Genomic DNA, 15,534 nt, shown 5'->3' on the forward strand with positions numbered 1-15,534 from the left:
TTATTTATTCCCCACAAATTTTATAAAATAATATTATTATAGGTTAAATAGCAACATTTATAACCTCCGCTATTCATTGAATTTTTTTTTCTGCAATGTTACTCCATAATTGTTCTAATTCCAATTATATTAATATAATGAAGCATCAAAAAATTATATAAATTGCTTACTCGAATCAAGTAACAACAATATATTAATAAACCACAAAATACATTAAAGTAAGTTATCATTAGTCTCAAAATTTTGCTTTAAACACAACTACTCCAACCATTCAACACAAAACATCAATATTATAATTAATCTTAAAACTAACTTTAAACGGAACATTCACTCCAACCATTATGGACAAAAGATCTACTATGACCATTCAATCGAGTACGATACTTAATTATCTAATACATTTGCAAGCAATTTCAATGGTGTCAAGACCCAATTTTTTCTCCGTTGGATATCGTGATGGCACCTAGTCTTAGGGACTAGGTAAGCCTAACAATAATTAAAATAACAATATTATTTAAATAGAATCTCTTAAAATTTCCAAAACCGGTAGAACAAGTCATAAGCTTTACAGAGTGTTTGCTAGAAAACTTCTAAATACAACTGTCCAGAAATAAGAATAAACAGTGCAAAACGAAAACTGGAAGGTGACTCCGAAGCATGCGAACGCAGCAGCAGGTTTACCTTAAGTCTCCACAGCAACAATCCACACAGCTAGCTAACGAACAAGTACCTGGATCTGTACAAAAATGTGCAGAAGAGTAGCATGAGCACACCACAGCGGTGCCCAGTACGTATCAAGACTAACCTCGGTGGAGTAGTGACAAGGAACAGTCAAGACACCCACTGGTCTAATAAACTGAACAAATATAAGTACATGAATAACAGAAGTATGATGTCTACATAAAGACTATGCAATATGGCTCACAATATAGTAATGGCATTAAAGCAAGAAACAACAAGTATCAGCGGAATATCATGAAAATGACGCAGACAAAGTGAATGGAACACAACCTAAATCCGGAATCGCGAATACAGGAAGGACAAGTAATAACTCAGTAATTACAATCGCTTTTACACCAAATTTTAGTCAACAACTTCACGAGATACCGAACCTCGGATAAATCACAACTCACGGGTCTCAATACCTGAACTCTAACACTTAGCATCCTATGCCCTCATAACATCTCATAACCGCACTGACGACTCACGTGACAATAGAGTCATTCTCACATAGAAGGCAAGTAAACAAGGGTGAGCATCTATGCTCAATAATATCAAGAACACCTCTTATCCGATAAGAGTACTTAACTATGTGTATGCTTGTGCAAGTGTCCTACCATAGTCCAAATCAGCAAATAAGCATAAGAAAAAAAAAGACAACACGTAGAATATTTTCTCACAGCTTTCACAAGATAAAGCTCACATAGGTATGTATACCACTTCATAAATATCAACAACAAGAATGCCCCCAGGCCACAAATCATCACAAATCAATCCCTGACACAGCCCACCTTGTCTCGCCACATGTGCAATAGTAACATAAATGCCCGCTTTGTCTCGCCACACGTGCATAATAATGTTCCCAACTTGTCTCGCTACATGTGCATAATAATGTTCCCACCTTGTCTCGCCACATGCGCAACCCCCACATATATATATCCCACCTTATCACGTCGCATGTGCAAATATTAATAGTAACAATAGCACGGCAGAAACCTCGTGCCACCCCATAACAACAACCGCACGGCAGAAACCTCGTGCATCACAATAATAACAACCGCACGGTAGAAACCTCGTGCATCACCACAACAAATACAACAACAATGGCAATAATACAAAGTACGACAAGTAAATCAACTCAAGAACTTTTAAATCACAGGAAACTGTGGGACAAAATCACGAGGAATAACCACAGTCTGAAATGCTAGGCGTAAAGCGAATAACTCAACAAAGGGAAAACTAAGGTGTAGCAACGAATCCCACAATATACACTTCAATAATAGGGAAGCTAACACGAATCCAATAATGCCAAATAAAATAACTCGACTAAGATATAGGATATCTAAACTTCTTTTAAGGTTGAGAAAATTACAAAGGATATTCAACAATTCAATTAAGACTAAATAAATTATAAGATGATAAAATAATAATTTCAAATAAAGATAAGCAGTTATGAAAAGATAGCATGACAATAGAGGAGATAAAACAAATCTTCAGTTAAGTCAAATAAGAGTCCAATAGGCAATAAGAGTGAATCCTAAAAGCAATTAATTCTAATTAAAGTATGTAGAGGTGAAACTAGTAAATAGGAACTTAATCATATCAAGAACAACTTCATACTTAGTGAATATAAGGACCTAAGAATCCTAAAAGGTCAACTTTTCACAAATAAGACCGAGCACGCACTCGTCACCTCGCGTGCATGGACTACAAATCAACATAGAAGACTCAAATCCTAAGGGAAAAATCCCCCACACAAGGTTAGGCCAGATACTTACCTCGGACCAAGCTCAAACAATCCGTAAGAATGTCCTTTTCTCAATTATCCGACTCCGAATGGCTCAAATCTAGCCAAACACAATTGCATAACATGAATACAATAATAGTAAACTTATCTAATCAATGAAATCAATATTTAATAAAAATTTCGAAATTCGCCCTAAAAAGTCGACTCGGGCCCACGTCTCGGAATCGGGTAAAAGTCACAAAATACGAACACTCATTCACTCGCGAGTTCACTCGTACCAAAATTATTCAATTTCGATGTCTAAATCCCAATCAAAACTCAAAACTCTTAGTTGAAAAACTTCTTCCCATTTTTCCTAAATTTTCAATCCAAACCCGAAACTAAATGGAGAAAACAACTATGGATTAATGGAAAACAACCAAAAACGAGTTAGGAATCATTACCCCAAAGTTTTCTCTGAAAAACCCTCGAAAAATCGCCAAATTCCGAGCTCTCAAGTCCAAAAACGAAGAATAAAACCAAACCCTCGGATTTCTCTTTTCTGCCCAGACGTGACCGCACCTGCGCATAAATAGCCGCATCTGCGCGACTGCAAGTGCGCGTTTCCAACCGCACCTGCGCTTCTTCTCGCTTCTACGCGCCAAAAATTCGCTTCTGCGGAGCCACTGATGCGCACAATTTCTCCGCACCTGCGGAGACTGTCAAGTCTAGCTCTTCTCGCACCTGCGCCTCAATCTTTCCATCTACGGGCATCATAAATGCAGAATTTTCCTCGCAACTGCGGCCCTTGGCACTCCTCCATTTTTTTTGGCTTCTGCGCTTGCTTCTCCGCACGTGCGCTCTCGCACATGCGGTCTCTTCTTCGCAGTTGCGAGAATACCAGAAGCCTGAAGATTTAGCAATAACACAAATCAAACTTTTAATCCGTTAAGCACCCGAAACTCACCCGAGGCCCCCGGGACCTCAACCAAACATACCGACCAATACTAATACACCATACGAACTTAGTCGAGCCTTAAAATCACATCAAACAACGTCGAAATCACAAATCGCACCATGAATCGAACTTATAAATTTCAAATCTTTCAACTTCTAAAACTCGTGCCGAAACCTATCAAATCAACCCGGAATGACGTTAAATTTTGCAGGCAAGTCCCAAATAACATAACGGAGTTGTTCCAACTCTCGGAATCGCTTTCCGACCCCGATATCAAAAAGTCCACTTCCGGTCCAAATCTTCAAAAATTCGACTTTCGCCATTTCAAGCCTAAATCAGCTACAGACCTCGGATTTATAGTCCGGACACGCTCCTAAGTCCAAAATCACCCAACGGAGATAATGGAACCGACGTAACTCCATTCCGGAGTCGTTTTCATATAGTTCCAACTACGGTCAAAATCCTAAGACTTAAGCTTCTGTTTTAGGGACTAAGTGTCCCAAATCACTCTGAATCATCCGGTAACTGAATTCAACCATGCACGCAAGTCAATACACATAATATGAAGCTGCTCAGGGTCTTATGCCGCTGAACGAGACTTAAGTTCTCAAAATGACCGGCCGGGTCGTTACATCCTTCCCCTCTTAAACAAACGTTCTTCCTCGAACGTGCTAAGAATCGCCTCGAAGTTTTTGAATTCACTGAAAGTACATATCCAACATACACCCTCAGGCAACTCCACGTCACCCTAATCCACATAAGCCTGACGACACCATCCCAACTGTAATTCATCCTTTCTGCCAATACCGATAAGCCTTAGAGTCAAAATTCTCACCTTTCATTTATCTTCAAAAGACCCGATTCTAAATCCATAACTGATATCAGTCTCAACCAGCTGTAATAACTCATGCCTACACCCACAAGGTACGACCACACAACAAGACACACCACACATAGGCCCATAATAACATTTATGATCACAATAGCTGCCCATAATCAAAAACCATCACCGGCAATTAGCCTCATATCCGTTAGAACCATGTTCAAACCTCCACAACACTAACAACAATGCAAGAAAACACGAAGACCTCTTAACTATACACCTGAATCAACAAGTCACAACTAACACCACCGGACATATACCCCGCAAGCTAAAACTTGAGAAGTGCAGAATGAAAATGACTGAATATGTAAAGAGAAGCACATAAGGGAAGTATCAAACAAGCCCGACAGACACAACTCTCTAGCAGTATCATACTACGAATCAATTTAAAAGGAAAAATCAAAGTACATGAACAAATCATAAGGATCTCATCCTGGTATAACCCTCCACCGCGGCACGCAGCCCGGCTCAAACATATCAAATCACATAGAATCGCGAGGGTTTCGCCCTCAACTCTGAATCACAAGTCGAATACACATCATAGCAATAGAAATCTTCCACTAACTCAATTCTGCCAATAAAATCTAAACACTTGCTAAATTCTTACCCCGGTAAAGTATCAAATCACAAATTATAACCAAATTTACTCAGGAATCACATCAAACCTACCATAATGGACCACGTGAATTCACTTATAGTCTCGTAACTTTCAATAATTAATAGAAATAAATGATAGACACGTCTATCACTCATAGAAACTCCCAACGGGGTAAACATCTAAACATAATATAAGTCATGAACTCACCCAGAGGTGGGACAACAAATAGGGGAACCCGCCCTAATAAGCAGAACCGAATCAAAATACGAATTGTGCCCCTCTGTAACAAATCAAAAGCATACCTGTATGACATCATCTGGCATAGTGGCCTCAAGCCTACTATATGAAACACATCAACGGGTCGGGCCTTCCCCTCTTGGGCGCCCTCTACTCGACTGAATACTCCGCATTGACACACCTGTCCGGAGTCTAGGACAATCTCTCACCCTATGGCTCGTATCTCCACAATCGAAGCAACCTCTCTGCTGACGTGGCTGTGGGAACTGTGCGGTACGGGTACTCTGAGACCCATGAGCACCTGAAACACTGTGCGAAGTCTGAAGTGCAAACTGAACTGGCTGACCCACAAAACCTCTACCATGTCGTACACTGCCTCCAAAATAAGGACCAGTAGATCTCTCCGGTCTACGAGGCCTCCTCACCTCCCTGTCCTCTCTCTCCTGATCTCGCATGTACTCTCTCTTGTGGCCTCGAATATCTTCTCTCTCCTGGTCCCACATGCCCTTTACTCGGCGGGCGATCCCTACCACCTACTGAAACGAAACATCTGACTCTAACTCCCGAGCCATGCTGAACCGAATATCATGTCTAAGTCCCTCAATGAATCTACGGACACGCTCTCTAACTGTGACGACCAAAGCAGGTGCATGCCTGGCCAAATCACTGAATCTCACGGCATACTCTGACACTGACATAGTGTCCTGGCGCAGCTGCTCAAACTCCGTGCGCTATACATCTCGAAGGGAATGAGGTACAAACTCTCTCAGGTATATCTCTGAAAACTGAACCCATGTAAGTGAAGCTAACTCGGACGAGCTACCCAACTCATATGCCCGCCACCACCGGTAGGCCACTCCCCTAAGCTGGAACGTAGTAAAAGCAACCCCGCTCATCTCCACAATACCCATAGTACGGAGAATGCGGTGACACTCCTCCAGAAAACCCTGTGCACTCTCTGAAGCCAAACCACTAAATGAAGGAGGGTCATATTTCTTGAACCTTGCAAGTCTAAGCTGCTCTTCCTCTGATGTTGCTGCCCTGACCACGGGCTGAACTGGAACCACAGGTTGTGTCGCCACGACACCTGGAACTTGCCCAACATGAACTCACTGCTCTGGGGTGTGGGCTGCGGGAGTTTGGGTTCCTCCCCCGGTATGTAAAGTAGCTGGTACAACCGGAATCAATCCCGCCTGAGCCAGTGTACCAAACATACTCAGGAATTGTGCTAAGGTCCCCTGAAGTCTGGGGGTAACAACAGGCGCCTCCCGTACCTGCTCCCCAACTGGAACTACTGGCGGCTCCTCAACTGCTGCTCTGGTAGGTGCTCTAGCTGCGGCACGTACTCCTCGTCGACCTCTGCCTCTGCCCCTAGCGATACCTGCTCCGGGAGCAGCGTCGTCGATAACTGCAGCTCGTGTCCTCACCATCTGTGAGAGAATGGAATGATAAAAGTTCAAACTCCGAGATCAATAAGCTCGCACGATAGGAATGAAAGAAGTGCAATTATCCTAATAGTTTCGTAGCCTCTCGAAAATAAGTACAGACGTCTCCGTACCGATTCGCAAGACTCTACTGAACTCACTTATGACTCGTAGCACCTATGAACCTAGAGCTCTGATACCAACTTGTCACGACCTAATTTTTCCTCCGTTGGGTATCGTGATGGCACCAAGTCTTAGGGACTAGGTAAGCCTAACAATAATTAAAATAACAACATTATTTAAATAGAATCTCTTAAAATTCTCAAAATCGGTTGAACAAGTCATAAGCTCTACAGAGTATTTTCTAGAAAACTTCTAAATACAACTGTCCAGAAATAAGAATAAACAGTGCAAAACGAATACTGGAAGGTGACTCCGAAACCTGCGAATGCAGCAGCAGGTTTACCTTGAGTCTCCACAGCAACTGTCCACACAGGTAGTTAACGAACAAGTACCTGGATCTGCACAAAAATGTACAGAAGAGTAGCATGAGCACACCACAGCGGTGCCCAGTAAGTATCAAGACTAACCTCGGTGGAGTAGTGACGAGGAACAGTCAAGACACCCACTGGTATAATAAACTGAACAGATATAAGTACATGAATAACAGAAGTATGATGTCTACATAAAGACTATGCAATATGGATCACAATATAGTAATGGCATTAAAGCAAGAAACAACAAGTATCAACGGAATATCATGAAAATGATGCAGACAAAGTGAATGGAACACAACCTAAATCCGGAATCACGAATACAACAAGGACAAGTAATAACTCAGTAATTACAACCGCCTTTACACCAAGTTTTAGTCAACAACTCCACGAGGTACCGAACCTCGGACAAATTACAACTCATGGGTCTCAATACCTGAACTCTAACACTTAGCATCCTGTGCCCTCATAACATCTCGTAACCGCACTGACGACTCACGTGACAATAGAGTCATTCTCACATAGAAGGCAAGTAAATAAGAGTGAGCATCTATGCTCAACAATATTAAGAATACCTCTTATCCGATAAGAGTGCTTAACTATGTGTAAGCTTGTGCAGTGTCCTACCATAGTCCATATCAGCAAATAAACGTAAGGAAAAAAAAAAGGAACGGATAACACGTACAGCTTTCACAAGATAAAGCACACATAGGTATGTATACCACTTCACAAATATCAACAACAAGAATGCCCCCAGGCCATAATTCATCACAAATCAATCCCAGACACAGCCCACCATGTCTCGCCACGTGTGCAATAGTAACATAAATGCCCGCCTTGTCTCGCCACACGTGCATAATAATGTTCCCACCTTGTCTCGCCACATGTGCATAATAATATTCTCACCTTGTCTCGCCACATGCGCAACCCACACATATATATATCCCACCTTGTCACACCGCATGTGAAAATATCAATAGTAACAATAGCACGGCAGAAACCTCGTGCCACCCCATAACAACAACCGCACGGCAGAAATCTCGTGCATCACCACAACAAATACAACAACAATGAAAATAATACAAAGTACGACAAATAAATCAACTCAAGAACTTTTAAATCATATGAAAATATGGGACCAAATCACGAGGAATAACCACAGTGAAATGCTAGGCGTAAAGCGAATAACTCAACAAAGGAAAAACTAAGGTGTAGCAACGAATCCCACAATATACACTTCAACAACAAGGAAGCTAACACAAATCCAATAATGCCAAATAAAACAAGTCGACTAAGATATAGGATATCTAAACTTCTTTTAAGGTTAAGAAAATTACGAAGGATATTCAACAATTCAATTAAGGATAACAACGGAAAAATAATCATAACCTCAATTGAGACTAAATAAATTATAAAATGATATAATAATAATTTCAAATAAAAATAAGCAGTTATGAAAAGATAGCATGACAATAGAGAAGGTAAAAACAAATCTTCAGTTAAGTCAAATAAGAGTCCAATAGGCAATAAGAGTGAATCCTGAAAGCAATTAATTCTAATTAAAGCATATAGAGGTAAAACTAGTAAATAGGAACTTAATCATATCAAGAACAACTTCATACTCAGTGAATATAAGGACCTAAGAATCCTAAAATACCAACTTTTCACAAATAAGTCTGAGCACGCACTCGTCGCCTCACGTGCATGGACTACAAATCAACAGAGAAGACTCAAATCCTAAGGAAAAAATCTCCGACACAAGGTTAGGTCAGATACTTACCTCGAACCAAGCTCAAACAGTCCGTAAGAATATCCTTTCCTCAATTATCCGACTCCGAATGGCCCAAATCTAGCCAAACACAATTGCATAACATGAATACAACAATAATAAACTTATCTAATCATTGAAATCAATATTTAATAAAAATTTCAAAATTCGCCCTAAAAAGTCGACCCTGGCCCACGTCTCGGAATCGGGTAAAAGTCACAAAATACGAATACCCATTCACTCGCGAGTTCACTCGTACCAAAATTATCCAAATTCGAAGTCTAAATCCCAATCAAAACTCAAAACTCTTAGTTGAAGAACTTCTTCCCATATTTCCTAAAATTTCAATCCAAACCCGAAACTAAATGGAGAAAAAAACTATGGATTAATGGAAAACAACCAAAAACGAGTTAGAAATCATTACCCCCAAAGTTCCCTCTCAAAACCCTCGAAAAATCGTCAAATTCCGAGCTCTCAAGTCCAAAAATAAAGAATGAAACCAAACCCTCAGATTTCTCTTTTCTGCCCAGGTATGACCGCACCTGCGCATAAATAGCCGCATCTGCGCGACCGCAAGTGCGCGTTTCCAACCGCACCTGCGCTTCCTCTCGCTTCTACACGCCAAAAATCCACTTCTGCGAAGCCACTGATGCGCACAATTTCTCCGCACCTGCGGAGACTGTCAAGTCCAGCTCTTCTCGCACCTGCGCCTCAATCTTCGCATTTGCGGGCATCGCAGATGCGAAATTTTCCTCGCACCTGCGGCCCCTGGCACTCCTCCATTTTTTCGCTTCTGCGCTTGCCTCTCCGCACGTGCGCTCTTGCACCTGCGGTCTCTTCTTCGCAGGTGCGAAAATACTAGAAGCATGAAGACTTAGCAGTAATACAAATCAAACTTTTAATCCGTTAAGCACCCGAAACTCACCCGAGGCCCCCGAGACCTCAACCAAACATACCAACCAATACTAATACACCATACGAACTTAGTCGAGCCTTAAAGTCACATCAAACAACGTCGAAACTACGAATCGCACCATGAATCGAACTTATAAATTTCAAATCTTTCAACTTCTAAAACTCGTGTCGAAACCTATCAAATCAACCCGGAATGACGTCAAATTTTGCAGGCAAGTCCCAAATAACATAACGGAGCTGTTCCAACTCTCGGAATCGCTTTCCGACCCCGATATCAAAAAGTCCACTTCCGGTCCAAATCTCCAAAAATTCGACTTTCGCCATTTCAAGCCTAAATCAGCTACAGACCTCGGATTTACAGTCCGGACACCCTCCTAAGTCCAAAATCACCCAACGGAGCTAATGGAACCGACGGAACTCCATTCCGAAGTCGTCTTCATATAGTTCCGACTACGATCAAAATCCTAAGACTTAAGCTTTTGTTTTAGGGACTAAGTGTCACAAATCACTCTGAATCATCCGGTAACTGAATTCAACCACGCATGCAAGTCAATACACATAATATGAAGCTACTTCAGGGTCTTATGCTGCCGAACGAGACTTAAGTCCTCAAAACGACCGGCCGGATCGTTACAAATGGTTGTCGTTAAGATTACTTCCAGCGGATGATCTTATATTCATGAGTGAAATGGATCCGCTAGCCGCATCATTTGGCTACAAAACAATCAAAATAAAATATAATTAACAAAAAGTACCTCAACAATATCCTAACTAATAATCACTTAGCGAAAGAGAAATTTATAGTCATAGTACTGAATATTCAAGCAAAAGAAACAAATATTCTCTCTTTCTGTCTCACCCAGTCCATGAAAAGGAGAACTCGTGAACTTTCTCAGTACATCTTAAACATCAGAGAATATAGACAGTGAATTAACAGTGTTAACATAAAGTTATGCTAAAAGCTCTGCCAGTGAATTTAACATAAAGATTAAATTGACTTGCGAAATTTGTGAATCTAAGAAACAAGAAAGCATTCATCATTTGAGTGTTAATATTCATCATTTCTCTGTAACGAGATCTTGTTTGTCTAAAAGCCCTGCCAGGAACAACTCCTAATCCTAAGCATCTTACCCTTCCAGAGTGCTCTTTTCCCAACACCTTACCAACAGCATTATTTGGTGAAATTTCAGACTCATCCACGGTGCTTTGGCTCAATGTTAGTTCAATTTTTTCCTAAATACATTACACACCGAAAGCCAGTGTCCTTACTTCAATCAGTGATTGACAAGTTAAAAAAGAAAAACAAGAGAAAAATAATATCTTTTTCTGTTATAAAACAAGTGCTGAAACTTTGGCACTGCAGTTAGTAACACAAAATTTACCATAATAAGGATTTGTGACAGTATCAATTATGTGATATTTTATTTAATCTCATTATCACATTTTGATACCAAAGAAGTACCAAGCGCCCTCTCAACCGTCCCAACAGTACCAACCGTCCCAACAATACCAATTTTAAACTCATAATCTCTTAAATGAAGGGAAACAGCTGCTGCTGCCCAAAGGAACCAACGGTTTTGTTATTTTTTTTTTAGAGTGGAGGGGCGGATAAAAAGTGTGTAGTGACAACTCTATAGTATATTACTAGCTCATTTACTCACCTAACTCTATCTCTCAGTTTTTGTGGCGCTGACTTTCTTCAGTCTTTAATTGTGTTCGTTGATGAAAATAAGCTCAAGCAAAAACTAATGTTATTGTGAAGTGAAGACTTTTTAAAAAGCAATACTTGTTAATTGATCTTTAACTTACTAACTTTGTTGTTTTCTATAATCCAGATACTGTAAGAACTTCACAAGGTAAAATTAATTTGATATGGAAGTAGAGGAAGCAACCACAGATTGGTTAAAGTGAAGCCATATAATTACACATACTAATTGAAACATTGAAATAAATACCTGTATTTTTTCTTTAAAGCGATAATCAACATAAGAAATCCATTGATCCGGTGGAATCCCCAGTGAAAACTATCCATTATCTCAGCTCTGCTCTTAAGTGGATCATAGGCCTTATCAAATAACTTTAGCCTTTTTGCGCCCCAGTTCTTACACATAGAATTATAAACATATCGTCTTGCATTTGACTCAGTTGTCCTAAAACAAAATCGAGGCTTCAAGAATAAACTAATGGTTAGATAATTATTACATGCAAATATACAATCTAATGACATAAAACAGAGATATTGTATGCCTCAGTAATACCTTTATAAATCGATCATAACAACGGTTGAAGATTGTCACAGGTAAATCCGGTCATTTCTCAAAGTCAATTGAAAAAATGAAGCAGTCTGTTGCTAAAATAGGCTTAATCTAAGTTAATAACTCTTTGTCTGGTGGAATCCCACAAAGTTTTACTCAATCCACCTCTCTTATTTTTCTTGACTTACAATATAACAATCTTTCTGCTATATAGTTGATGGCAATAACATACCTATTGCATCTACAGTCCAATGTTGCGTAGACACACGTCCACTATGCTTATTCTATCTCCTATAGCTTCATTCTTAAGTGCAAAATTTAGAAATTGATTTAAACCAAGTAAATATTTTGTTGTATTTCTAGGCATTCCAATTCAAGATTTATCCATTGGAACAGACTGATATATAACCTTTCAGAAGTGAAACTGATCCGCAATAAGATTAGTGTGTCACCGATAATGACTTCTCCGAGCAAGATTATTTACTATAACCTACGATATTTCCTTGAGAAAGGATGATTTAATAACTTATCAATGCGATAACATTATAAAATTTTGTAAGATAATAAAAAGTGAAGTTGAAGTTCTGATAATTATATAGGATGGCAGTTTACTGATATTTTATAGTTTAGTTAAGAGAATTATGGCTCTCTAGTATATGCAACAAAATATATGCAATAATAAGAACGACAAAAATATTATCTAGTTTATTTTAGTGTAGGAATCAAAACAGTGTTTAGCACAAAGATAATACAAACAATCCTAAAGAAGATAATAAAAGCAAGCAAGCACTTCATTATCTATGTAAAGCAAGCAAGTTTCATTATCTAGGTGGAGCTGGCCCCTCCTCCAATACTGTAAAAGTTGGAACTATTATTTTTACTTTGTTTTGATATGAAACGGCAAAGAAGAGAACAAACAACTCAAGCATTAAAGAAAGGAGGAAATCAATCGTCAAATTATAAATAGGAGTAACGATAGGTATAAAATATTAGATTTGCCGAACAACACATATACAGAGGCACTAATCGTACACACTCTTAATGACCAATGTTATAAGAATATTCAATTCTATAAGAATCAGTGACAAATATTATTGATATATTAGAAGCTTCTAATATATTCCTCATTTGAACAATGACAATAAATGGTAGAAGAAAAATAGCAAAATCCAATCCAATTGTTTGTAATCGATTAGTTAACATATCAAAATTTTGTAATAGCAAAGTAAGTTTGATCAGATCTATTCTATATGTCAAGAGCATTCAATAAAGTATCGGAAAATGGTTCATTTTTCCTTTAATCATATGATTTTGAAGTTAACGATCTGACTAATTCAGATTCTCATTGTGCAAGCTCATTGGTTACAAATAAATTCATGTTAACAATTGAATTGACTGCTCATATACCTCCAAACCAAAACAAAAATAGAATATGAAGAAAGAAGAATTTCTTCCACAGAAGAGAAGGCATGAAGATGAAGTCAAATTGCCAATAGAAAACTGCAAATATGATATATGTTAATAATGTTATGAACGATCACAACTAAAATAACTGCAATACATATGTAATTACTTGTTAACCAAATCCCATAAACTGATAATATCAGTCTGCTAATATCAGTCTAATATATTCCTCATCACTTGACAAATAAAATAGAAAATATGTTATTGATTCATTAGCCTTTTGAAAGAAAGAAGAATTGATGCTCAGGCAACCTAATCTATTGTCTGCACGTTTTGTATTACAAACCTAGAAAGAAAAAAAATTAATATTCAACACTACGAAGAAAACTAAAAATTTGTTTGTACCTTGAGATTGATTCAAGCACCATGTAGAGCAGACAGAGGAATAGCAGCTAGTGGAAATTGCGTCTTCTATGAAGGTCCTCGGGAGTTCTAAAATACACATGCAAGAGGAAATATTTCAATTAAGTAGACCCAAAACCGCAGAAATTAATCTACAAAAATACCGAAAAAATTAAATTTTACAACCTAAAATACCTAATGCAGAAGGAGAAAGAAGTCTTACATCTCGAATTCAAAAGAGATTGTTATATACTTCTTCAAAATACACCGATTCAACAAAAATTGTTGTTACTCTCACTAGAGAATCGTAAAACAGAAAAGCCACAAATTAGGGGAAAAATCAGTTAAGGAAAAACACAAATTAACAGAGAAAATAAACCTAAAACCCACATGCAAGAAGAAAGAAACACAGAAAAGCAAAATCAAAGAATGGGGAAGAGGAATTACCATAGATATGAACCCACGATCAAACTCATCGTTGTGAATCTCTTTCATAGAATGGGGAAGAAAGAAAACATTTGCATCAGTGACGGTCCAAGCGTGAACCCAAGTAATTGAACGGTCAAAAAACTTTTTAATCTTTCATATTGTGGAGAACGTATTGTGAATTTGTCAAGTGAGGGTTTAATCTTCAAGTGAGGGTTTTAATTTTTCAAGTGAAAGAAAATGGAAGCTGAAAAGCTTCTCTTTCGTGAAAGTGAGGGAGGGGTTTGGGAAAAAAGAGGGAAAGGATCAAAAAAGAGGAAAAAATTGGGGTGAGTATGCTTTTTTTTTTTTAAGTTTGGCTGAGGTTATTGACCGCCGCAAATATAATATATTTGTGGGGGTCGTATAAACCCCCAATTTGATATAAATTACGGAGGTTACAATAACCGCCGCAATTAAACTTCTGCAAACTCACCATTTTTTTGTAGTGGCTGTTAAAAAATTGGGGCTTGCGGACAAGATGAGCCATGTTTCAACGGGAGGGTTTGCCTCATTGGAGCTTTTGGGGGGCAAACCGATTGTTGGGATGCTTGAACTTAATGATGATTGTATACGGTCAAAACCGAGTCTGCCCTTCGTTTGACTAATCGAGATCGGAACATGATGGCCCAAAGTTCATTATTATAATATCGAGCCATGATACGAAGTTAGGCTGTCGAACTCAAGCCCCAGAGACCGACCAATATCGAGACCGATCAATACCGAAACCGATCAAGATCGAGATCGAGATCGAGTTAAAATCGAGCTCGAGACCCAGGGACCGATCAAGATTGAGATCGGCTAAGAGCGAGATCGAGCCAAGAAATAAAAGAGCTGTTATAGCTGCTTTTGTGGAGAGAATCTCGGCGGAAGTCACGGCTTGAATCAAGGAAAAGTTAATTAATTAATCTATTATCAGATCTCCACTATGTATTTTTAATTATATCTAAAAAGGGATCTCCCACTATATTAAGAGTGGTTATTATTTGTAAATGAGGAGGGCATTCTTAGATATATAGAAAAGAGAGAAAATATTATCCTTTTTGGCTCTTGATATTTTAGTCGTATTGCGTCCTCTACCAATCGTTCTTCACTCAATTTAGAGGTGATAATATTGGAAAGCTCGGGCTAACCGACCCATTTGGTTTGATTTTATTTCTTTTACAACTAATCTCAATATTTATTTATTTTTTCCTGATTTGTATCGAGTTATGCCACGTATCTTTAGAACTACATATAAATTCAACTCTATCCGTTTTTCGGGTAAAGAGTTTGGCGCCCACCG

The 15,534-nt window shown here is 38.8% G+C and overlaps 1 long non-coding RNA gene across 10 annotated transcripts; it reads right to left on the reverse strand.

Annotated features, from left to right (window-relative positions):
• Positions 1-526: 526 nt before the first annotated feature.
• On the reverse strand, positions 527-14,549 carry LOC104121175 (uncharacterized). 10 transcript variants are annotated; one of them, XR_011413662.1, is made up of 7 exons: positions 14,232-14,549; positions 14,008-14,081; positions 13,788-13,874; positions 11,679-11,890; positions 8,821-10,437; positions 7,013-7,067; positions 527-736 (listed from the first exon to the last, which is right to left on the reverse strand). It is a non-coding gene; the product is annotated as an uncharacterized lncRNA (long non-coding RNA). The 10 variants fall into 10 exon arrangements; XR_011413659.1 differs by adding an exon at positions 5,188-6,552 and having other exon boundaries at positions 7,013-10,437; XR_011413661.1 differs by lacking the exon at positions 527-736 and adding an exon at positions 743-6,552.
• Positions 14,550-15,534: the final 985 nt, after the last annotated feature.

Source organism: Nicotiana tomentosiformis, chromosome 2 (assembly GCF_000390325.3).
Source record: "Nicotiana tomentosiformis chromosome 2, ASM39032v3, whole genome shotgun sequence".
In the NCBI taxonomy this organism is placed as follows: Eukaryota; Viridiplantae; Streptophyta; class Magnoliopsida; order Solanales; family Solanaceae; genus Nicotiana; species Nicotiana tomentosiformis.